Genomic DNA, 27,788 nt, shown 5'->3' with positions numbered 1-27,788 from the left:
GCCTGCTTGTTGATCAGCAGGGTAGTGTGTTTCACCATAAAGTATTCATAGTCGATGATTACTCAGTGTCCTGGTGTATCTTTAAATATGTCTTACTCTTGTCTGTTCATATATAAAACGTTAATTTATGGTCCTTAAAGCAGTCTAATTGTCTCATATTAAGGGCACTTCAAACTTGTGCCCCTTTTTTGTTATTCCCCAAAAGAGAAAAATCAGTTTCTGCTGTGTCTGATTCCAGCCATTCTGTTGACCTTGGCACAGCAACACATGCTGGTTTAGTTGTAACTGAATGGAGTTTTCACACTGGCTGACTTCTTTCAGTGTACCTTTGACGAATAATTTTGTGCGGCACAAATCAACAAGATTGACTTCATTATTCCAAACATTCATGTAGGTAGATGACAGCTATGATACTTGTCCCTGGGATTGGCTCTTTACAACTTGTTTTTGAAACCATTTGCATAGTTTATTAAATAATATCCTGCTCTTTTTGTATTTTGTTATTCTGCAGTATACTGCATTCTCCCTTAATTCAGTTGCATGTACATTGGCATAAAATACTTTCAGTAAATGTTTAACACATCTTTCTAAAAGAAAATATTGATGGACTCTTTAACACAAAAATTAACAAAATCATCGGTAGTCTGCCATAAAGGGCAAGTGCTCACTCCCACTCCCCTCCACACTCGCCTTGAAAGATTTAGATTTTATTTGACACATCACGTGATTCCTCGCCTAACATAATTTCAGGAGAGTCAACTTCAGCTCGCCTTGATTTTGCTCATGGCGAAGCCTGATATGTAAATGTAACATAAAAGTTTACAGTGAGTAGTAGCAGTAGCAAGTTTCTTCACTGGCATCAAACAACATAAAACTTTACAGTGAATAGAAGAAGTAGCAAGTTTCTTCATCGGCATCAAACAACATAAAACTTTACAGTGAATAGAAGCAGTAGCAAGTTTCTTCACCGGCATCAAACAACATAAAAGTTTACAGTGAGTAGAAGCAGTAGCAAGTTTCTTCACCGGCATCAAACAACATAAAAGTTTACAGTGAGTAGAAGCAGTAGCAAGTTTCTTCACCGGCATCAAACAACATAAAAGTTTACATTGAGTAGAAGCAGTAGCAAGTTTCTTCACTGGCATCAAACAACATAAAAGTTTACAGTGAGTAGTAGCAGTAGCAAGTTTCTTCACTGGCATCACACAACATAAAAGTTTACAGTGAGTAGAAGCAGTAGCAAGTTTCTTCACTGGCATCAAACAACATAAAAGTTTACAGTGAGTAGAAGCAGTAGCAAGTTTCTTTACTGGCATCACACAACATAAAAGTTTACAGTGAGTAGTAACAGTAGCAAGTTTCTTCACTGGCATCAAACAACATAAAAGTTTACAGTGAGTAGTAGCAGTAGCAAGTTTCTTCACTGGCATCACACAACATAAAAGTTTACAGTGAGTAGTAGCAGTAGCAAGTTTCTTCACTGGCATCAAACAACATAAAAGTTTACAGTGAGTAGAAGCAGTAGCAAGTTTCTTCACCAGCATCAAACAACATAAAAGTTTACAGTGAGTAGAAGCAGTAGCAAGTTTCTTCACCGGCATCAAACAACATAAAAGTTTACAGTGAGTAGAAGCAGTAGCAAGTTTCTTCACCGGCATCAAACAACATAAAAGTTTACAGTGAGTAGAAGCAGTAGCAAGTTTCTTCACCGGCATCAAACAACATAAAAGTTTACAGTGAGTAGAAGCAGTAGCAAGTTTCTTCACTGGCATCAAACTGTCACAAGGACCACATGGTTCACAACAGTCACCTGTAGATTAATCAAGGTCTACTGCTAAAGTGAAGTTACACTGATCAATTTTAAGTTTCCTTTATTTATGAGTTAGGCAGGGAATGCCTGTTCTTCTGAGAATATTCAAATTACCATCTTAGCAGTAGATGCCAGTAGGAGGTGTTTGTGGATAATGTTTCAGCTCTAATTGAGAACATCTTGCAGTGGTAATGTTTTTACAGGTTATAACAAAATAAATGCCATCACAGATCAGTTGGGCAACAGCTTTTTGCAGCAGCACTGCTGATGGCCTTCACAGATTTTGATGGCTGATTTTAATGAGAATTATGGAATGCATCATTTTGTTTTATCATTATTCATTGGCACAGTATTTGTACACAGAGCAGCAATCATTGATGTTTTGTAAATCTTCCCCAGTGTGAACTTCTGTTTAGTTGGGTTAAAAATGAAAAGAAAGAAAGAAAGAAATGTTTTATTTAACGACACACTCAACACATTTTATTTACGGTTATATGGCATCAAACATATGGTTAAGGACCACACAGATATTGAGAGAGGAAACCCGCTGTTGCCACTTCATGGGCTACTCTTTTCGATTAGCAGCAAGGGATCTTTTATATGCACCATCCCACAGACAGGGTAGTACATACCACAGCCTTTGATATACCAGTTGTGGTGCACTGGCTAGAACGAGAAATAGCCCAATGGGCCCACCGACGAGGATCGATCCCAGACCGACCGCGCATCAAGCGAGCGATGTACCACTGGGCTACGTCCCGACCTTGCAAAAAATGGGAATATGCAATTAACTAGGGTCAACTTAAATACACTATGTGGTAACCTATGTGTAGTTCAGTAATCTCCTTTACTTTTTTAGTATTTTTTCTACTTTCATTTTAACAGACCACTTGATCTTTTTTTACTTTCACTTTAACAACACTTTTAAAAAGTCGCTATACAAACCTATCTTTATGTACATCTACCACGGTAACACTAATGCAGACAGGCAGTATTCATTCTTGCATGCCATTAGTGGTTTCTACGCTGCAAGAATACAATAAATTGATTGTTGAGTCGGCTGTTTATTATAAAATAGCTCGGTGGTGAATATTTTACCTGCTGAGTTACAGCAAGTTGTTTGTCACACCTTGTCTCCATGTCGATCTAGCAAAACAACACATTAACTGAGTCATTAACAGTAACGAAACAAAATTGTGCTACCACTTAACCATACATTACAAAAGATCCATGCATACATGGTTTAAGATTTATTAATAAGCAATAATAAAGCAGCTCAGCTGAATACCTTTAGCAATTATAATGTGTAAAGTTGACAATGGAATGTTTAATGATATATGCCTAATATGGTATGAGAAGGTTACTAATATAAACTAAAACACAAATTATGCTACAGCTAAGTGTATTTTAGCAGAAGCAAACTGCTTTTGCTTCAGCTTTGGTTTTTGCTGAGGGCAATTTTCTGAATTGCAAGGACTGGAAGGTAGATTGAAGTGGTTGAATATTTTCCTTTGAGCTGCATGTATCCCACTGTGAATTACATCCCCCCCCCCCCCCCCCCTCTTTTTAATTTTTTTTTTGGTGTGGGGATGGGTGTGAGGGTATGGTGTTAGATTGCTGAAAGAAATTTTCACCACCCGTAAGCCACAGATATTTACCGGTCTGAAGGGCAGACCACTACCAGCTGAGGTGTTTTATCGCTCTGTCTCTGGTGTTCAGTGACTACATTACCCCGGTTCTGGAGAATTACATACACCCTGCATGCTAAATAGTCAGTTTGACTGTCACAGCTACTGAAGATGACATATTTCTGTTACTAGCTTGGGTGGGTGGTTGGTAACCAGTTTATCTCCTAGTATTACTATTTTATCTACTAGCAAGTTATTACATGTACTTAACCGTGTCCACCTTTTGGGTGTAACCTCTGATGGAGATTGTCTGATATGATAAGCCAGCTGGATGATGATAATAGGATTATGACATTATGACACATCATCTTAGACAAAATAAACCACATGTCTAACTGTTGCCGATGTGCTGAATATCAGTATTAATACAGGTGATCTAATTCAGACAGGTTTTACTGTATATTGTATTAAATGTTTAAAAAGATGGTTACTATAAATAAAGGTGGCAATTTGAGAAGACTTGATTATCGACATTTTAAGAATGTTTCACTATGAACTTTGTTGAAAAAATATATGTCTATGTCATATTATAATTTATACATGTGTATTACATTTGGCTATTTAAAAAAAAAAAATTGCCATAATGGTTAGGAAATAGTGTGTTAAATATTGTTTTATGTATAAGCCTGCCCATGCTGGTGAATGTGAACTATTTACTGTGACTGATCTAATGAAAGTATGGTAACTAGTTTAACATGTTTATATACCACTGGGGGTTTGAATCAATCTAATTAAAATTAGCTCCACTATTACATGTGGATCTAACACTGTAACAGCAGCCAGTTGGAGCTCATGTCCACCAATCAAAACCTTACTTGCAGAATCATGCCAGTGATTTAAAAATAATTTGAAAACATTTCGAATTATCCTGAGGGTATACGACATGTTTCGTGTGAATTACGAATGCCTTAAAACATGTTTTATTTTATAAAATAAATAATTTGTAATGTAAAACTGAAGACTGATTTAGTTTTTAGTTTTTTTTAATAAATAAATTTGTTGTAATGTAAAATTGAAGACTGATAACCCATCCCGTACGTATTGGTATGGTTCGCTGTACTGCGGCCATTAAAATAGACTCGCCCGATATTTTTAGAATTTGTATACTCCCAAATAACGTTATAAAAGGCGAAGTGTGATTGGTCAATATTTTAATTATTATTTACAGAAGAAATGTTACTTGGACATTACGCAGTGTTGTTATCTGATTAAAATTAGTTCTACTGGTCTAAATAAGGCATTCGTAATTCACATGAAATATGTCGTATACCCTCAGGATAATTCGGAATGTTTTCAAATTATTTTCAAATCACTGGCATGATTCTGCAAGTAAGGTTTTGATTGGTGGACATGAGCTCCAACTGGCTGCTGTTAGATCCATATGTAATAGTGGAGCTAATTTTAATTAGATTGGTTTCGAATGCACCCATCCCCGGGTGGGGGTGGGGGGGGGGGGGGGGGGCTGACTTGGAACAAGAATTAATTACCTAACAGATAATTTAGAAATTTTTATTTAAGTCCTAATAAATGGGGGGAAAGAAGAACGGCATTACTGGTGACAGTTTCAATCCTACTCACGCTATATCTTACAATTAAAGTACCACATTTGACAGTTAAAGTAATTGTTGATAATGAGCCAGGATTAAAATCTACGCATTTAGGACCAACATTAAAAGACATATCTGGAGAAGTGTTTTCTTAAGAGGGTTATATGTTTGTGAGGTGTGTTGCTGCAGGCTTGTTTGCCCATGACTAATGCTACTGCCCACACACCTACTGTCAGGTAATGTGTCAACAACAGGCGGAAAGGTCACCAGATTTGATTTCTATCTTCTCTAGGAATGTGACATCTTGGTATATGTAAGTGTGAGGTGGTTAGTAACTAGTTTAAACTGACCTGTCTAGTTCAAAGCCAGCGTGTACTGAGAAATATGGGATTGTAGTTACTGCTGTTATGTGTGTTAGTAATAGAATTTAAATAGGAAAATATAAATTGGCAGGATAATTGTTTTTTTTGGGTTTTTTCTCCGAGTCTTAAAAAAATTGCAGTTCTTTTAAATTATAGAATCTGTTTGTACAGATAAAAAGCACTGAATTAATAAAACTGAATTTAGAATAAATGTCTCCCCCCCCCCCCCCCCCCAAAAAAACAACCCAAAAACCCCCTGCACCTCCAGAACAAACCCTAAACCTAAAACAACAATGAAACAAAACAAAAAACAAACCAACAACAACAAAAAAAGAAGCAATAAACAAACTCAGCAACATTTATAATGGCCTTCAAGTTATGACTACTGTTGATGGCAGACTGAGTGAAATGTTTAATGATAAATATATAGCTGGCCATTTAATGGTTATAATAGCTGTGGCATGTGTACATGTACATGTGTTTCCAAGCAAAACAATTATTTTTGACTGACATGCCACACAGGAAATGATAATAGAATACACAAGCCATTCTCTAGATAATAGCTATGATGATTGTGGTCTATTGTCTTTTACCATGTAGTTCTGTGTCATTCATATTTAAATAAACTACAGTGGAACCTGTGCACACAATCACATGCTAAGCAGCCATCTGGCCTAAGAGTCCAAATTACTTCAAACTTCAAAATCATCTGTACATTGTATACATTGACATGTTATTGTTTGAAGAAGCCACTACACCATTTTTCCAAATCACATAACCATAAATTGACCTGTATAAAGCATCCACCTGTATTTAGATGCTGCTTTACCATTTTTTTCAAATCACTTACATGTAACTGCAAATCAACCTGTATAAAGAAGTCACTCTACCATTATTTTATTTCATCTATTGTAGTATGAAATGACCTGTATTAACCAGCCACCTGTCTTAAGAAACCACTATTATGGCTGTTTTACACAGACTGTTGATTACTCAAAATATGTTTCTGTCTCCCAATAAGCATCTGCTTGAGGTGCTTGTGTCAAAGGATCAAATCCTTTCAGCGGACCTACCCTCTGGGTTGGTTTTTCTCATCCAGACAAATGACTCTTGGCTGGTATATATCAAAGGCCATGGTATGTGTTCTCCTGCCTAAAAGTCTGTATGCAGTCAGTGTGACTGTGATACTTGCAGTTAGATGACACACCTCGGCCAGGTATCTGTGACTGACTGTTACACACTACAAATGACATAACTCCAGTGCACTAGCGGGTAGGTTATAGATCCTACACAAAGCAGGTCTCACACCTCAGCCAGGTATCTGTTACTGACTGTTACACACTACAAATGACGTAACTCCAGTACACTAGCGGGTAGGTTATAGATCTGCAAGTAGATTCGTATCTGGATATATGGTCTATGTGCCTAAGTTGCTGATTCATGATGTCCGTGTTATGCTCAGCAATCTGCATGTACATCTTGATATATGTGAGTAATGTGAGCTGTAACATGCAGCATCAACTAGCCGTCTTCCTTTGAAGATATATCCTACATCTGTGACCAGCCTCACATTATAAATAGGTATTGACAGCTGTGAACACACATAGTATGAAGGAATACTATACACACACATTACCAGCATGTAACTCTGAGAAGAAGTTTGTTTTGTGTAATGACACCACTAGAGCACATTGATTTATTTATCATTGGATGTCAAACATTTGCTATTTTCGACATATAGTCTTAGAGAGGAAACCGGCTACGTTTTTCCACTAGTAATAAGGAATCTTTTATGTGCACCATCCCACAGAGTAGCATACCACAGCCTTTGATATACCAGTTGTGGTGCACTGGCTTGAACAAGAACACTCGATACAAAGTAAAAAGTCTGGTTTTAAGAGGTTTCTGATTTAGACAGGTTCTATTCTGTACTGATATGTAAAAAAAGACCATGAAAAACATCTGGTTTTGAGGAAATTCTGGTTTACAGAAGGACCCATTTTTGGAGGTTTCACTGTATTATAAAGAAAACCTGCTACATTGTTCCACAAGCAGCAAGATATCTTTTACATACCACATACCACAGCCTTTAATGTACCAGCTGTGAGACATTGTTTGGGATGGAACAAACCTCAGTAGGAGAAGGGTTGACCGAGGGGGTTTGATTCATGCACCCCATTAAGTGCCACAAATATGTATGTTAACTTAATTGTGACACTATAATAATAACTTTATTTAATGAGGGTGACAGGTTTAGCACAAGCTATTCTTCCGCTTGACCCTCAACAATACATGTTGGCCTTGGACTAGAATATCAGAAAGAAACCTACTGCCTATATGACTTAATTTTCCCTTTGATTAGATGCACAAGTGAAACCAGTACACACTGCTGAACACCCTTTAGATGTTCATTTACCAGTTTTACAGCACTAATTGGATTTGGGGAAACAACCCAGTGCTTCCACCAGGCATTATTGGGGAGCTCTCTGTCCTTGACATAGATCTGGCTTCCCTCAAATCAGATTTAGTAGCCTTCATATTGTCTGGGTCAGTCAGAGGAATTGAATCCAAATTTCTTAAAATGCATCCCATGCATTATACCACTACCTGCATGTAATGGAAATGGTCCTTCATTGTATTGCTACACGTACCTGTATCTGTATTGTGAAAATATATTTTTAAAATCCATTAATGTTGTGTCTTATTGCATTAATATTTAATAAAGTGCAGCACATGTAGCTGCAAGGTAAACACAGTAAGACTTGCAGATTGATTATATGGAAGAGATGGTACAACTTACTATATGGAAGATATGATAGAGATTGATTATATCGAAGAGATGGTAAAGATTGATCATATCAAAGATGTTAAAAAGATATCTCAGACTGACCAAGTCTAGAATGATTATATTGCTGGTACAGGTAATAGATCAATAAAAAATATATTTCTTTTTATTACACACAACTGTGTATTACACCTACTGTGCTCATTACTAAGTGATAGGTTGTGGTATTCAGCAGTCACCATTACTACGTACGTTTCACACTTACCATTACACACCTCACTGCATTCAGTAAATACAGCCGCCTACTTTTCTCAAATAGCCTCCTCCTCTCAAAGATAATTAACAGCCTGAATGAGCACCATGTATTTACTATGAGTATATTGCTTTACATTTGTTTTTAATACTAATTTATTTATGTGTGTAGTTGAACATCTAATCTTAGCGCCAACTCTGATGACTCTTTTAAATTTTATATGGAGACAAATTTTGATGAAAGTGAAAAGTTAAAATATTTCTCTTGATGTACCATAATGTCAACATATTTTTTTTAATGTTAATATATTGAGTAATATGCATATGGCGAGATCTTAACAGTAAGTTAGTCTGGTGTACATAGCAGCTGTTTGCATGATTTTCTCAAAACAGTGTAATGGTGGGTGTAAGCTGTAAGCCTGCTAAGTGGGGTTAATCTGTTAATCTATGGTCAGGTATGGTTACGTTTGCACAATGCGACCAATATCAAAGCAGACATTACCATGGCTTGGATTTCTGAAGAAAGTATAATAGATACTTGTAACTCCTCCCACATCCACTCGAACACACAAAACAAAAAACTTGGGCTGTTTAGTGCTGTATTGGTTCATAGCCCAGGTCTCCACAAATTGTACAGACAACTGTTTGTTCTGTCACTGGTTGTTCTGTCACTGGTTTTGTTTGGCATAACCCATTAATGGTTTGTGTAAAATATACTGAATAACAAATTCTAGCAATGAATGTTTTATTGTTGTTTTTCATTTTTAAAAGGATATGGTTATGCAAACCAAAATAGATAATGCTTGCTGTTGTTAAAAGTATGCAGAGTCTTTATGCAGTCAGCTGGAAGATATATAAGATATTTAAAAAGATATAACAATAATATGGATATACATTGTAATGGATAGTTTCTCTTTTGTCAAGTATTTTTTGAAGAGTTACCGTCTATCTTATAATATCTTGTTGCATAAAACTGAATGTCTGCTTTCAGACTAAAGGTGAAGATCTGTTGTATTTGAATGTCATATAAATAGAATCTAGTGAGACCTTCCTGTTGGTTTGCTTTCTCCAGGAATATTCTTTGCGAGTTCGACTTTACCTTTTCAGTAAATGCTAATCACTACTGTCAGGCTTAAAGAAAACGGTATATGTTAATTGATTATTACTGTTATATTTATAGAGTATATTGAGATCTGTTCCAATAGACACATCTCAAAGTTTGACAAATCCTTTATCATAAGATCTAATGAAATTACATCTTTCAAAGTTAAACGAAAAGTGCTGTTATGATTATCGTCTTGTGTATCAAGACCTTGTATTGTGGACTATTTTCACCTGGCTGTTGACAAATCACCTGGTGAACGTAAAGCCTACTTTGAAAAGTGTTCAGAATATTGATCACAGACTCCATTGAGAATGAAGTTCAGTGGGTAGCTGTCATTATATAATTTGAATTTGATTGGTGCTTTCAGACTTGATATGTTTTGTTAATGAGCCCAACCTGCCTGACTAGTGGAAACTAATTTTGGTTCCATACCTTTCTCTCTTTTTTTTCTCTCTCTTTTTTATATTTTTTTATAGCTTTTCTGTAAGTTCTTTGGGATCATTGTAATTTATAAATCAAATGGATAATGTTTAATTTAAAGAATTATCCCCCTCCCCACACATACACAGGGTAGAGATATCATTCCTATGGGCCTGGCAACACCCAACAACAAACAAACAAACACCCACAAAATCACAAATAAAAATCATCAATGAAGAAAACCCTCTCCCTGACCTCCCTGGCTACCATTGCTATAATGGTAGATCAGGTTTCATTAAAGGAACAATTTTAAAAAGCTCTTGAAATGAACACTATGCAGGATATGGTCTCTTAACACTTTGCCCTGAGTAGCACATAATAGTAAAATTCCATATGTTATAGTAATTGGTTGTTAAGTTTGCCTCTTGTCAAATACTGTTTATTTATCACAAGATTTTAATAAAAACCCATATTACTTAAAGCCTCAAGTTAACCTCTCCATTTTATAATTTCATTCAGTAATGCAAAACACAAACACCATTACTTGTAATAAATTTCTTTCTGTCTGTTGTTATCATCTGATATTGTCAACTGGCTTTGTACAGGCCTTGTGTTTTAAGGTGGGCAATAGCCCACGCCTGCCATATCCCACGGTAAGTGCCAACCAGGCAGGTTACAAACTCCCTACCTAGCCCGAGATAATGTTAAAAAATCACCTGCCTAGAGAAGTACTCTTCCTATTCTTGTTGACCAATCCCAGCTGTTAAATACTAACAGAAATAAATATATTTAAATCACAAAGTTGAAATCCAGGTATTAAGTGTTCTGTTTAACTTTTAATCTACAATATCTTTAATAACAGGATCCCAGGTTTTCTTAAAAATTAACCACCTGGAACTCATTGGAAGTAACTTGTATACAGCGGAGCAAATAAGTAAATATTATACAGTATAATTTCACTATGCAGAAGAAAACATAAGATAAAATATTGGGGAATCTCAATGAATATAGCTTTAAAAAATAGAGAACTGAGTCTATTTTGGGTTTTTTAGGTAGGTCCACCAAAAATTAGTTGTTCTCAGTCGGCTAAGACCTAGCCAGTAAAAAAAACTGATTTTAAATCAAAAGGCATGTCTTCTCCTCATTTAATTTTGTTTTTGTTTTACTACACTGTATAACTAAAATATTTAGAGGCAGCACACCACTCATAGCTTTATGACTAACAGTATATTTTTATCTGACCTAGGTTATAGATAAAACCCAATTTAAATTAAACAATGATGGCAATTTCACAAGAACACATGGAAAAGGTCTGTTCTAAAGTCTTCAATATGATCTTACTAGAGATTGCAGATTTAAGGTGTCAATGGCAGAACACCAAACCCCACCTCACCTGTGACAAATCACCTGTGAGTTATTACCTGGCAGAACACCGGGATCAGGTGAAATGATTTATGATTAATTAGTCATACAGGGTCTTCCAGGGGTCTGCACCTGCATTGTGTTCCAGTCTCACCTGTCAGAGTGGGTTACTGTGTGAGCTCACTTCCCTCATATACCAGCTGTCCGAACATACCTGACGTTACCCAATATACCATGCCAGCAGAAAACAGTGTGGTTTATTGGGGGCCATTTTAAATATTTAACCGCAATTTGATACATTTCTGTGTTGAGTCATTCATTGTATAAATGTAGTATTGACAGAAAATAATAATCATAAACCTTATTAATTACAACAATGTATTTTATCATCTTGTGTGTTCTTAGTTCAAAAATACTAAAAACAATTCACTGTGTCTTATGTATTACATCTCATCCATGATTGTTTTTATATTGAACAGATATTGAGACAGATAAGCGTAACTAGGCCCATATAGGAACACAAATGTAAAAAACCCCACCTAGATTTGTTGTATTCTATATAAATAAAAGAAAAAAATATGGCTTGTACCCCACTTCCTCTCCACCCACACAAGATATTGTGCCTCCCCCCCCCCCCCCCCCCCCCCCCCCCCCCCCCCCCCCCCCACCCACACACAAGAGATTGTGTCCTGCCCACTAGAGAATTATCCCCCTCCCCACACATACACAGGGTAGAGATATCATTCCTATGGGCCTGGTAACAGACATGAATAACAGACAGACTGTTTAGCAGATAGTTACTGTGACAAACCGATCAATAAGGACCATCTCATGGACAAACAGACAGACAGACAGACGGACAGATTTTCAGCATAGCATCTCAAGTTCCTAGTTTATGTATGCAGTTTGTGTGCTCAGTTTCAAACATTGTACAGCATTGTGGTACTAGTAATAGTATTATTACTAACCAAATTTAAAGCTTCTTTGAATGACAGTGTTGTGTAAATGTCTGCCGGTAAAGGACCTGACCTATCATGTCATGTTGTGTTGGCTAGCTAGCCGGCCAGCACTGAGTCATGCCCATGAGACGACTGTCAGACTGGTACAATAGACCACTACACACAGTAATGAGATGGTGCTACTGCCTGAATAATTGACCAATTTGAGACTGTCTCCTGGAACGCTGATACTCAATGCCTTTCACTGATTGAGCTTAATGGTTGAAAGATTATCAAGAAAGTAATTACTGTGGTAAACTTCTCAATCTGTCACTCCGCCAGAAAGTGCTGCTGATGCAATAGATCACTCGTTGTGACCTTTTCATTGGGGTCATGAAACAGTTACATAATGCCAGATGGATATATTGCTAAATGATACACAGGGAATGGCAAAAACCTGATACACATCTAGCAGGGCACAATATTTCACAAGAACCACTGTTCTGTTCGTGTCAGTTATGCAACTTAAACTTAAGAAAAAAGTGTTTTAGGATTAGGTAGGCCTAGCTCACCGGTTATTAGAAGTATATTTATGTAACCGAACAATCGGTTACCTAAGTAAAACTCAAGTGAACTGACTTCCGGTTACCTAAGCTTTTGAAATATTGTCCGCTGATGTAGATAAATGTAGATGTTTCATAAATGATTAAATTGATATTAAACAAGGCTATTTTGATTGTTTTATTAGTTATATGACTAAAAAGGGACCCAGTCATTTCAGCCATGAACATTTCAACAATGGAAATTACAATGTTCAGTAGTTGTGTCGGCCTGAGGTATACATGTATATGTATATTCTTATTGTCCAAGCCAAAAGGTCCTACATATGTCTAGTTTGTTCATTTTAACTGTGAAATATTTTTTGGATTTATACTAAGGTACCATAAAAACCTGTCATTAATGTATGATGTCTGAAATTTACAACCCACTTAATGTAGAAATACAAGTGCATTATTTACAACAATTGTTAGGCATAAATTTCGTTACAACATTGACAGTAGTGTTAATGTGTATGTCTGTATAATATGCACTAAAAGACTAAGCTCTCTATTTGTACAGTCATAAATTTGGCTGCAGTGTGCTGAATATTATGACATACATGTACCTGAACACAAACTCAGGTGCTATTTACTGCTCTATACAATACTGGTGCGGCAAAGTCAGGACATAAATGTGCCATTTTGATTTTGATAAATAAGAGTTTAATGTTGCACACTTTTCAAGGTCAGGCAGCTGACAAGTAGGAAAAGACAAAACATGTTTCCATGCTGTTTTTATCTCTTTAACAACAGAGTGGCTCTGACAGTTTATTAGTAAAAGTAAAAGGTGTTAGTGTTAAATGGCTTTCAGTAGATGATTTCATTGTTACTTTGTCAGGTTTATTCAAGCAGTTACCAACGTTACACTTGTGTATATATATATATATATATATATATATATATATATATATATATATATATATATATATATATATATATATATATATATTAATCCTCTTGTATAACACTGATCCACATAATCGGGTTCTGTTCCTATAAATCAGTAGAAACTATTCATCATCCGGCCTTGGTGATGTCGTGATTAAGCCATCAGACGTAAGGCTGGTAGGTACTGGGTTTGCAGCCTCTTTTTTTCTCACTAACGACTAACCATTAACCACAAACCCACTGTCATGAACAGACAGCCCAGATAGCTCAGGTATGTGTCCAGGACAGCATGCTTGAACCTTAACTGGATGTAAGCACGAAAATAGGTTGAATTGAATGAATGTATGAATGCATGAATGAATGAATGAATGAATGAATGAATGAATGAATGAATGAATGAATGAATCATCATCTGAGAAGATTACCAGTGGTATTAACCCTTTCAGCAGTAGATTGGGTTTTTTAAACTATTTTTTTAATTTGAGATTGTTTGGTCCAAAGATATTCATAAACTTAAATAGAAATAACACATTTCTAAGGTTATTATCCTTATTAAATATATAGGGCGTAGTTAGCTGGCAAACCTGTGCTCACTTTTTGCATGACATTCTACAGTGATAAGATATTACATCATCGGTCGGCTGATCAGATGTCATGACCTCTCTAAAGCACGGCTCGAAATTAAGAATTTGTCTCCTACAGCAATTTTAAAAAGAATTGCCATGGTTGAAACAGTCCACCGACAGCAATTTTGAGCCTGCCTATGGCAATTTTTTTTAAAGTGACATTTGCAGCAAATAAACATGACTGAAAGCTTATTTTGCTATATATAGACATATTTCAAATGTGCACATGTTAAATTTTGGCATTGTTGAAGAACTTAACTGATGGCACAAAAGTTGGTGATGCTGTTTACCTATGGCAATTTATATCAATGATTGCAATTGCTGTCAGTGCTGTTGTTACGTTCTAGCCCTGTAAAGGCATAACTCACATTGTGGTTTACAGAAAATATCCCACGAGTATCTCTACCAGCCCTGTGTAATAATTTATGATATTACATATAGTTGGCCATTTAACACACTCTACATACATGTAGACAGTATTTCCCACAGTGTAGCTCTCATTAGATAGGTCAGACTTGTGTTAGCCTTTCATAGTGAAGTGTATAACAGAATAAACTGCTAGAGTTATTACTAAATTTATTGTGTTAAAAAACAGTTTACAGAAATAGGTAATATAAACTTGTTACGTTGTTCCCGTGATTGATTTTAATGAAACATTTATCGGTGTGGCTCTGTTGCTATAGATATGTGGGGGACAGGTATGTGGTTATGTATGTAAAGAAAACCAATACTGAATAGATATTAAAGGTAAAATGAGTGATTTGTAGTCTGTCCTGATTAACACGACACTAGGTTCATGGTTCTAATTATCAAAATCCTTTTTGAGTTCATTTACTTATAATTAAAATTTTGTGAAATCAAAAGATCATTGGTTCATGCAAATGGATTATAACCTATAGCTGATCAGTGATTACATTCCAATTGATTGCCAACACTAAGGTGGATAGGGAGACTTGGCAGAAATATGTCAAAGTGCATGAAATACTGTGTCCAATTTCAAAACCATAATCAACAAGATGGGGCACTTATGATATGTTTTGTATTTATTATATACGCTCCAACTATTTTCGGGCTGATAGGGCGTTGACACCAGTTGTCCATTATTTTTATTATGGAATTAGATGGAAAGATAGATCAGTTATGGAATTATCAAAGGGAAGTAAATTCCTAATATTTTAGATATAACCTTGCCACACACCCCACCCGACCTCTGCATTATTGCATAGTAGCTGAATAATACAATTAATGAGTGCAGTCTGGGTGACTGATGTAAGATAATGTGATATTGCATTTTTGCTGTATAATATGATATTGTGCGGTTGCCGTTGGTTGCACTGTGTGACTCACTGGGTTAGAGCTATTACACTGGGTGGATCTGTCTCATTATTGTCAAAGTGTTCCTACATTCCAGACAACCTTGTGGCACAGTTTCAACATTCCACTTGGTTTTCCTCATCAATAACACAAAACTTTGTATCGCCTGTGCCAGCTGGAAATACCAGCAATATATGCATGTCTGCCTGACCCAGTGTTAAGTTTTCTCACCAATAATACACCAGACTATTTAATACATATGTTATGTTAGAGGTGGCCAGTTGAGATACAAGCAATATTAGCATGTCTGTCTGACCCAGTGTCATGTTTTCTCACCAGTAATATATATCACACTGTATTTAATACAAGTATTGCAGGTGGCCAGCTAGAAATACCAGGGATATTAGCATATCTGATTCACCCAGTGTTAAGTTTACTCACCAATATTAAATACACTAGACTATTTAATACATTGTATTGGAAGTGGCCAGCGGGGATATTAGCATGTCTGCCTGACCCAGTGTTAACTTTTCTCACCAGCAATATACCACACTGTATTTAATACAAGTACTGGAGGTGGCCATCTAGAAATACCAGATATAGTAGCAGGTCTCCCTGACCCAGTGTCAAGTTTTCTCACCAGCAATATACCAGACTATTTAATACATATTAGTGTGTTTCCCTGACTCCCCATTAACATACAAGCCTGTAATTAATACATATATTGGAGGTGGCCAGCTGGGAGAGAAAGTCATGTTTGTGTGATGACACTTCAGCAGCTGATATTGATTGTCTAATATGTAATTGAAACATTTGGTCTACAGATTGAGATGGGAAGTCTGTGTCTGCCACATTGGCTGAACATTATTGATTAGCTAAGAGGGATCTTTTGTATGCATTTTTTCAACAAACAAGACAGCACATACCAAAACCTTTGATATATCAGTTGTGGAGAATACATGTAGGTTGCAACTGATGATTGTGATAAAAGTTCATCAAGCATTGTCTCTTAGCATTAGAATACAGTACACTGTTACAACACTGAATTCCTTGGATCTTTGTGTGTTATTGTGGATAAGATATAGCTCAACTGATGAGAGATTTATCTAGGATTGATCATCGTATGTGGTCCCATATATTGGGCTATATTTATTACCAACCAGTGATCCTCAACTCCATGGTATGTACTATCCTGGATGGTGCATATAAAAGATCTGTTGCTGCTAATCTACTAGAGTAGCCCATGTCACGGTGGCAACAGGTTTCCTCTCATCTGTATGGTCCTTAACCATATGAACGACACCTTTTAACTAAAAATGTGTTGAGTGCATTGTGAAATAAAACATGCTCCTCCTTTTCCTTGATACACTAATGAAGTGACATGTGTATTTTTGGTTTGTGTACCCTTTATTCAAAGGCTGGCACCAATATATTTAGTTAATATATCAGTCTTTAAAACATACTGGTCAATTAAAAGTTATGTGAAGAAATAATGTCCAACAGATTTTTAATTTATTTTTTTATTCTGCGAAATATTTATATAGCCACTTGTGTTGTAGTTACATTTTGTTATCCCTTCTTTGCATTTTTCTAACACAAGCAAATAATACACTAGTGTATGTTTCCCACTGGGACATTTTATAGAAGTACTGGATATTTTTAATGCTCTGGTGAGCTACAACAATGTACACTGTCCAGAGACATCTCTCAGGCCGCTAACATTAACAAAATGCTACATGTAACCTGAGATATGATTGCATAGTGATGGAGGCACCAGCAGTCATCACTGGGTGGCATCTTCCACAGATCAATATAATACATTGTTGGCCAACATGTTCTTATCAGGTGAATCATTCAGGGGGACTCCAGTCATTTCCGTGGTTGTAAGTGCTTTAGAAGATGCATCTGTCACACTGGACAGGTACCATATCACAGGCTACTATAATCAGGTTCTCAGGAATTTGATCAATAAACTCTTTGGTCAACCAGGCTTTCACAATCGTTCTTCCAGGTAATACGGTACCAGCCTTTAAAAAAAACCCTTACTTTTCACATTCAGACACAGATATCAGTTGACTAGGTCTTTAGCAAATCCATTTATTTCATTTTCATAGACAGGAACCAGTCTATTAGGCCTTTAACAAATCTCATGGATATATGAACAAATATCAGTTTACTTGCTCTGTTGAATTCTTACCAGATTGAACAGATTCCAGTCTACCAGACCTGTAACAAATACCATCCTTACAATACAGGCACTTAAATTTAACAGATTCCATCAATGTGGGAGAGTACGAGTCTGCAAGGCTTTTAACAAATCCCATCAATATTTAAAGGAACCAGTGTACAAATTCCACTAATGTGGATGGTCACCAGTCTGCTAGGCTTTTAACAAATCCCATCAATATTTAGAGGAACCAGTGTACAAAGTCCACCAATATGGATGGTCACCAGTCTGTACAGTGCTATGCCTTTGACAAATAATAGAATTGATACATGCTAAGCCTTTAACAAATCTACTACCAGTACTAGATGTTAACAGGAACCAGTTTGCTTATATACATATTTAAAAAAGTTATCATGCTACTGTGTGACCTAGTACTGTGGATGTTAATATAACTAATGTGTTATTTTGAGCAAACTTATCACACAGATCTTTGTAGGGAAGAGATTTGTTGTAATCGACTCCTCTCCAGTTTTGTTCCAGTGAACCAGAAAAAACCTGGGCATCACCTCCCAAACACCAATAGAGAAATTTGAAACAGCTTGCCGAGTTGTTGGAAGGTGTCTCTGATTGACACTGATTGGTCGGATAGTGTTTGATTGACAGGTTTCTGTTGACCGTTGGTACTAGCCAGGTGAAAATGATCTGTATTGCTTATCTTCACTCTGTTTTTGTTGTATTTCACAAGGACATATGTGTGCTGATTAGTTTCCTACTGGTTCAACCAGAAGGGACTATAGGTTTCATCTCCATCCTTCGGTCTGTCTGTCTGTCTGTCTGTCTGTCCATCTGTCTGTCCCACATGTAGTTTTTTGGATTTTTAAACAATGTTTTACAATAACTCGAGATATTGAGCTGAAACTTTGTGTATAGCTTTACCATGTACTGTTACAGATCAAGTTTGACTTTCATGAAAATTTACACATTTTTGACAGAATGCTTGTTTGGTATATAATTTCACAACACCAATCTATCATATTTTAGCAGAGATAAAATACTCACAACCTCAGTCTGGCCAGTTCTGTTGGGAGGAGTGAATGGCACAACTCATTTGTAAGTTATACCTGTGCTAGGCCAATCTTTCAATCTCAAATGTTTTCCTGAGACCTGAGGCCAACATAAATAAAATTGTTGAAACCTGATCGACTCATAAAAATTACTGTGACTCATTTTTTCAGGCATTATTAATTCTTTTTTCTTTTCTCTTCCTTTCATCCTATAATATAAAGAGAAGAAGGTTTTTCTTTCTTTCTTTACTAGCCAATATATTATTAAACCAGTGTGTCATGTTACAAGAACACCCTGTTTAAGCATGGCCTGACTCATTAAAATTGCCCCGAATTCAGTTGCCCCCCAGACATTAAGGTTTTCTTCAAAGACAAGATTGCACTAAACTGTTATCATCAGATTATTTATTAACTATTTAAGGTATATTAATTATATTAATGCTCTATTGTTATCTGTATTTAAAGTAATATTGTATTTGTATGCTTTATTGCTATCTACAACACAAAGTTTGAGTAAGTAATGAATGTAATAGACAAATTGTTGAACATGCCTGTAGTTCAATGTCTAGAGGCCATAAAGTTTAATCTCATTGATTTTAATACTTGTTGGATACCAAAGAGATTATGTTGCCCATTAATGGGATTGATAAATAAAACCAGGTTTATGTGTTGTATGGTATTAAACATTGGGCTGCTACTTTAAGTATGCCATTGCTGTGAATTTTAACTACATTTTTAAAATGAATCTTTCCATAATAAAAGCTTGGCACATAGTTTAATAGAAAATACTGTTAAATAGCATCGTGAGCAGCACCATCTAAATTAAGGCTATTTGGTGCTTAACACTAGGTGTCGGGCGGGACGTAGCCCAGTGGTACAGCGCTTGCTCGATGCGCGGTCAGTGTGGGATCGATCCCCGTCGGTGGGCCCATTGGGCTATTTCTCGTTCCAGCCAGTGCACCACGACTGGTATATCAAAGGCCGTGGTATGTACCACCCTGTCTGTGGGATGGTGCATATAAAAGATCCCTTGTTGCTAATCGAAAAGAAGTGGCGACAGCGGGTTTCCTCTCAATATCTGTGTGGTCCTTATAACCATATGTCTGACGCCATATAACCGTAAATAAAATGTGTTGAGTGCGTCGTTAAATAAAGCATTTGTTTCTTTTTTTAACACTAGGTGTAGACAGTGAGAGGACAAAGTGTTGCTTTCATATACATGTAGGCTACTCCTACTAAATAGCAGCAAGAGATCTTTTTTAAATCACTTTCTCACAGACAAGACATCACCAACCATGTGGCATGTGATAAACTATTTGTGGAGCAGTTTTTCCATGGTGAAAGATTTGGCAGATCCACCAAAGATGATTGATCCTCGGGCAATTAAGTACTATATTATTGAGTTGAACTGCCCTCATTGTTTATTAACTATTAAGAGTTAATATACAGTATTTATGTCACAGGTTCCCGTTACAACCAGTGACATACAAGGAAAGGCTGTGGTATAATGCTGTATGGGAAAGCGGATATAAAACTCCATTGATGTTAAAGAAAAAAATGTAGCATGTTTCCTCAAAGACTACATGTCAGAATGACCAAATGTTTGACATCCAACAGCTGATGATTATTAAATCAATGTGATCTAGTGGTGTCATTAAATAAAACAAACTTTACTTTATGTAGTATGGTGTTGACAAAACTCACTGCTAACACATATATGTACACTACCTGTTCCATTAGTAGGAAATGCACTCTCCTACAGACAAAACAAGACACACCCTGGGTTTTAATGTACTAGTTTGAAGCATAAGTAAAAATGGGAAATAATCCAGAAGACACACCAAGTGGTCCTGTCCATTTTCTTAGTACAGTCTACCTAACTTGATTTGTTGTATAGTTGTTGACAAATACATGTTCTTAGTACAGTCTACCTAACTTGATTTGTTGTATAGTTGTTGACAAATACATGTTCTTGGTACAGTTATACGTAACTTGATTTCTTACATAGTTGTTGAGCAGTACTCTATTTCCTGGTAACCGCTGTCGACTCTGGTACCTTTATTAAACCATATTGAAGACAATATTCAAATACATGATGAATGATGGCAGAATTAAATAACCATTACAGCTGTCATTCCCTGCCTTTCAATTTGTGTGCCGTTAAATGAATGCTGTTGTTAGTGTTAAAGAAAATTTCTTCCGAATTAATTTTGAAGTACATTTTGAACAGCAGGTGATATACATTGAACTGTACTTGTGACAACTTTGAGAGCACTTGCTGGTTGTATAGAGTACAGTGTTTACAGGTGACCCGGATCGGTCCCTATGAAAAGAGGTATTAGTCACAAATCGTGGATTATTATAGAAACCAGTTCATGGGGGAGCGGTCTTATTGCTGAGGATTGCTTATTGCATTGATTGTAGATGTCGGGTGGCTCGCTTCACGGGTTGTACAGCTACATGCCAAAAATGTTGATAAACTGTGCCATGGCCGAACTTTTATTACCATTTTGTAAAGCAAACGTGTGGTTAATGATAGATGAAAGTCTATACATCAGTCTCAGCAGTAGAAATGTTAGAAGATTATTTAATAGACATTTTTGCCTGTTGGCCAACCACAACGGCTCGTTTGGCATGCAGTAATACATATTCAAATCAAACATTATACTATAGTGAGATTTGAACTTACGTTTTCCATTTGACAGCTTTCCTTACTAAGTAGAGAGTATTGTTTGTATTGGGGTGTGTTTTTTTGTGTTTTTTTAAATACAAGTATTTATTATTATTATAGTTGTTTTAAAAAAAAACCGTACTGTTGGATAATAAATAGGTTGCATTTTAGTGTTGCTAGTTACATTAGGTAATATACCGGTGCTGGTAGCACTGGGTCAAGTGCCAGAGTGATAAGAAACTTGAATTTCATACAGGAGAGATAGCGCACAGTGGTGTTCATCAGATACAACTCACTGGCATTCATCTGTGCTGGCAAAACATCACAGATTATCAGCCAAATTAGGCATGTCGCCAGATCATCTGCATGCATCCATCCTGCTTCAGGTTTTTTTGTTGTTTTTTTTTGGAAGTAGACCGAGTTTAAGGCTGTGGAGTAGACACAGGGTTTACAAAATGCCATCAAAGTCAAGGCGATAAACATTGCAACGAACATTTTGTTTTCAAAATCTTGATTAGCAATATTTTTAGTCCATTGAAAATTGATTAGCAACTGCTGTTTAATATTTCAAAATTGTGTAGCAATCTCTGAAATTTGTGTAGCAAAACATGATGCAATACTGCCATCGGTCTACAGGCTGGTAGGTATTGGGTTTGGATCCCAGTCGAGGCATGGGATTTTTAATCCAGATACCGACTCCAAACCCTGAGTGAGTGCTCCGCAAGGCTCAATGGATAGGTGTAAACCACTTGCACCAACCAGTGATCCATAACTGGTTTAACAAAGGCCATGGTTTGTGCTATCCTGCCTGTGGGAAGCGCAAATAAAAGATCCCTTGCTGCCTGTCGTAAAAGAGTAGTCTATGTGGCAACAGCGGGTTTCCTCTCAAAATCTGTGTGGTCCTTAACCATATGTCTGACGCCATATAACCGTAAATAAAATGTGTTGAGTGCATCGTTAAATAAAACATTTCTTTCTTTCTTTGATGCAATACTGAACAAAATGTTCCCTGTGTTGTGCCCAAAATAATCATGTCCAAGTTAAGTAAAAACATGCTAACCTCAAAATATTTGACTTCCAATCCTACTGAAATGTTAAGTTTAATTAGATTAAAATAACTTGAAATGGATTTCTGAATATTAACAACTTAACAGCAGCTGTTAATGACAGTACTGAACTAAGACGACTTTCCTGCATTCAGAAAAGACAAAAGTCTCCATTGTGCCCAGATTAGTTAGATCTACAGCCCTGGTTTTAAGGCTGTGGAGTAGACAAACAGGGTTAAATAAAGGCTGTGGAGTAGACACAGAGTTTAAAGCTGTAGAGTAGACAAACAGGGTTTACAGTTATGGAATAGATACAATTTAAGGCTGTGGAGTAGACACAGGGTTAAAGGCTGTGGGGTAGACGCAACGTTTAAGGCTGTGGAGTAGACACAGAGTTTAAGACACATGGTTTACAGTTGTGGAGCAGACATAGGGTTTTAGGCTGTGGAGTAGACACAGACTTTAATGAAATCAAGTAGACATATGTATTATGATTTGTGAACACTGGATTTAAAACTGGAGTGGACCCAAAGGTTAAGGGTATAGAGTTGACCATGATTTATAACACAGTGTTGTGAACACAGGGTTTAAAGCAGAGGAGTGAACACAGGTATTCTGGTTATATTCAGTAGCCAAAATGTTTTAATAATGTGGAGTAGTAAAAGTTCTTAGATGCTGTCAACAAGCCAGTGGAGCTGTGAAGTGGGAGTATGTTGCAAGGTTATGACGTACATGATAGGATTATGTGGCTTGAAGTGGCCAGACTGTAGTAGGGAGAAGTGTTCCAGTACTCACTAGCAAGCTGTAATAATACACCATATAATGTAGACATTTCCTGAAAACTAAATTATATAAACAACAAGCTGTTGGGCAGTAAGTGAATGTATTTTATAGAAATACATTTGATGGATGTTTAGGTATGTCCGTGTGTACACCCGAGGACAGTGATGTGTACATTATTTTCTAATAGTTTGTCTGTGTACCTCAATGTTTGCCCATGACTACAACTCTGTGTTTGCTTTTGACCATAATCAAGAGTCCCTAGTGAAGTCTGGTACTGTCGTCAAGTGAATTAGCCAACGTTGTTTGTTCACCTACGGTTTGGCTGTTTTCTACTTTGTCATCCTCTGTCCACACAGTGTTGAGATTGTGTGCACAGTCTGTACGACGTGGTCACTGAATTTATTCCTTAATCTTTAACAACGTTTACAAGAACGATACATGACATTTATGTCAATATTTGAAATGTCATCTACTTCACGAGAAGCTACGAGTCAATGTAATACTAATGGTAGAAAGTTGTCAATGTAATACCAACAGGAGAATATCATCGGCATAATTCTAGCTTAACACATTTCTCAGGACTTGTTTTCTGATTTGATGCAGGCCTTTGGGAATTGAAAATCTCAGTGACCCATTTATCGGTTACGCAAAAATAGATCCAGGTAACCCATATCCTTTTTGCGTTACCCATTTTATCATATAATATCTTACATTTTCAGTGCAATCTAAGTATGGGATATTTTTCAGATCACATACTTTAAGAATTTGATAACTTTGCAAATTAGATGTAAATTAGTCGAGGTCTCGGCACTAGGTTTATTGACATTTAAGCAAACGTACTTGGGTGACACTCCATGATTGACGTATGTATTCATAGTCATCAAATAAAAACATTTCAATGGCAATTTGACACTGAAAGCTGTCCAGCATTCAGAAAACAAAAAAGGTGAGGCATAACTTTATTTTGATGTAAGGACATCCAAAATGACGTCATTCGAGTTTGACGTCATTTCCATTCAAAAATACACTGCGCCACATATTCTTACGTCATTTGAATATCTAGTAATGGCAGACTGGAATTAAAGTTGCGTGTACAGTTTACAAAAACACGTTGTATTAAGCTTGAGCTTATATGATAAAGAGATTATTATTCTCGTGTATTTCGGTATCGTCGATATCATATATTAGGAATAAAAATAATGTATTATGCTCGCCAGAGGCTCACATATTACAACTTTTATTCCTAATATATGATATTGACAATACCGAAAAACACTCTGGTAATAACCTCTATATATCCATGTAAATGGTGATCCAAATTTAGTGCCAAATTTGTTTGTTTTTTTACATAAAATGAGATTCGCACAAGCGAAATGATCGTTCTCGCAATTTTCAGAAGCCTGTGATGACATATTTCTGTGCTTTTACTGTTGCATATTTAATTTTATTAGCGACTCGTTACCTCGCATTTGCGACAGTAAAAGCACTCATCTAAATCTGTAAATCTAAAAATACAGTAGAGTTATTTCTATTCTAATTTCAGTGGTTTATTGTTGACAGTTGTTTAACACAAATAGCCATTACACACACCACCAGCTGATGACAAGAATTTACACAACTGTTACTTCTGATCAGTACAGAAAATGTTAAATAATTTTGTAATACTGGTAATATCGTTTGGTAATTGGAGCAATATTTATGACCATCAGTTGAGCAGTTGGGGTTGGGCAGTAAGCAACACAGACCACAATAACTATCGGTGATTTTTCTCTTCTAACAGTGGTATCCTTTGCCTGTTGATTACATGCAGCACTGGAGGTTCTCCCAGGTTTGTTAGGCATGCCAGAGTTGTGTCCCTTCCTCTATTGTATTTTGGCATGACACTACGTACACTATCATTGATATTAGGAGTGTGTGAAACTTCATTTAATTTTTTACAGCTTTATAACCTTTGCCTTTGATGTTGTCAAAAGATGTTCAGTTTAGTTGTATTTGTTGTCTTGTGGTTTGTGAAGTGTGTGTATTTTAAAAAGGTAGTCTGCATGGTGTTTTGTCAAATTGTGTGCATCTTGTTGATCACCATTAGGATTGTTAACATTAACCACATAGTGTGTTATTATTAATTATAATTAAAAAAATAGTACACTTGATTATAAATGCATACACTTTTTAATAAAATAAAATAAATATTTTTGTTATGTAAATGCAAATAATAGTTATTTTTTTCTAATAAATAAATAAAATACTAATAAATGAAGACAACAGGTATGTTCATTTTAGATTTCATTTGAAAAACCCCCCAAAAATCTGAATAATAATAAATAAATAAATAAATAAATAATAACATTTTAAAAAATAAATTAAAATCTTCAAATGAATTTAATACAGATGTTATAAATTTCTATAAAACTGGTTTCCATGTAAAACCGAATAAAATAAAATATAGTAGATTAATAATTGACTTAGAAAATAAAATGTATCATCATATATTAAAATGTTTAAAACTATTATTAGAAAATAAAAGATATATATATATATAGATGAAAATGAAACATTACCACACTAAAAACCTCATCAGTGTACAGGACAAAATGCAAGAGATACTAAACTTGATAACATGGTGACATAGTGTGAGGAATGTTTGTTTCTGATACGAGTAGAGTGACAGTCCCTGACAGTGGCCGGATTGTTGACAGAATGTAGACAGGTACATGTGGTTTTAACGCTTATTTACGAGTCTCTGTCAGTGAGCTTGTCAAAGCTTGTCTTGGGTTAAATTATGTGTACAAAATTAAAATGCAGTCTTATTGGGAAAGGTTACATAAACACATTTTTAATAATTTGATAATTCATTATTTGTTTTATTGTATTTATGTTAGGGGATGGGTGGGGGTAATGTCTGTAATGTTAACTAATTTATTTTATGATATTGCATGTTAATTTTAACTACTTTCCAGCATGAAAATGTTAGTTTAAACCCATGATATTAATGCATACCAGAAGTTTTCTAAATACGGCAATCCTAAATTGATAACAGTTATATGGGAGGTAGAATGCTCTGTAATTATTTGATGCTTGGTGGGTTTGATGTAAAAAATACTGTCATCTGCATTTCTCTCCCCCCCCCCCCCCCTTTTTTTTTTTCTCCTTTGAAATTGAGTTTATAAAAAAAAAAAAGTCATTTCTAATCAAAGTAATATCAAGGTGCCCTTGTCCAAAATATGTTTAGTTAACTTTTGAGTATGAAATGTTTTAAATTTTGAATATAACAAATAGATCCTTTTATCTAATATATTTGATTGCTTGTATTCTTGTACACTAGTTCATGTGCACCCACACCATTCAGGTTACACCTACCACCTGTTAGTACAGTGAGACTGAATTATACTTCACTTACCTACAGTAGCATTGAGATTGCCTGACAATAGAATGTGTTCATGATTTATAAATAAAGCGTGTGAACCCAGCATTTCCCTGTTTCCCTGTATGAGTCATCTAATGTTTGAACATTAGTTTCATCTGCATCTGGTTCATTTGTTAAGAGTGGAAAATATATTTTTCTTTCATTGTTCAGTGGTCGTTTTATATGATTTCCTAGTTTAGATGTCAAACTACATCAAACGTGTTTTATTAGACTATTGAAAAAACAAGTCTTACTTTAAAATGTATTGTGCATGTTTGTTGTTGCTTGTAAACTACATGATTGTTTAACTCTGCAAATCCTGAAAGAAAAAGTCTACACTGACTGAGTATCTCAATTTTATCTTCATACATTTGATTCTGTACAATACAGTTACCATATACACATTTTTTGAAAATGTCAAAACATAAGATGTTCAGGGGTCGAAATTAAGGTGTGGGGCAGCAGTTTTTAAAAATTACTTGAGCCCCAAAAATGCAGTTATAAAATTTTTGAAAACTAAAATGTCTAAAATACACAGTAACTGAAACAACATTATTCAATCTTTATTAAAAAATATTATGAAAACTATTATGAGATTTGATCATGTTAAAGAAACATTTACTTTACCCTTTTCTTAATATGTATATCAATTAATATTATATATATTGAGTATAGTATTGAGTACAGGCTGAAACTAAGTTGGTAAAAATAAGCTAACAACCTTCAAATTTCATCAGCTATTGTCATTTTTTGTGCTTGCTGGTATATTTCACAGATTACATACTTTAGTTTTTGTCATTTTCTGTTGATCAGTGTTCTTTTTAACTGCCAGTTTGTTCGCAGATGATATTCAATCAACATAATTATATTCATAGATTTTTAAATTCAAATTTATTTTAAGCTTGACAATAATTTGTTTTTACACCATCCATGCATGTGCATTTTAAAAATAATTTGT

General features: G+C 35.7%; 1 protein-coding gene across 8 annotated transcripts in view; it reads left to right on the top strand.

Moving 5' to 3' along the window:
- LOC121375923 (microtubule-actin cross-linking factor 1, isoforms 1/2/3/5-like) overlaps window positions 1-27,788 on the top strand; it is a 208,270-nt gene that overhangs the window by 19,809 nt on the left and 160,673 nt on the right. The gene's annotated exons all lie outside the window — the stretch shown is intronic.

The sequence above is a fragment of the Gigantopelta aegis genome, chromosome 6 (assembly GCF_016097555.1).
Source record: "Gigantopelta aegis isolate Gae_Host chromosome 6, Gae_host_genome, whole genome shotgun sequence".
Taxonomy (NCBI): Eukaryota; Metazoa; Mollusca; class Gastropoda; order Neomphalida; family Peltospiridae; genus Gigantopelta; species Gigantopelta aegis.
The sequence above is the reverse complement of the archived record's forward strand: the minus strand, read 5'-3'. Positions and strand labels throughout refer to the sequence as shown.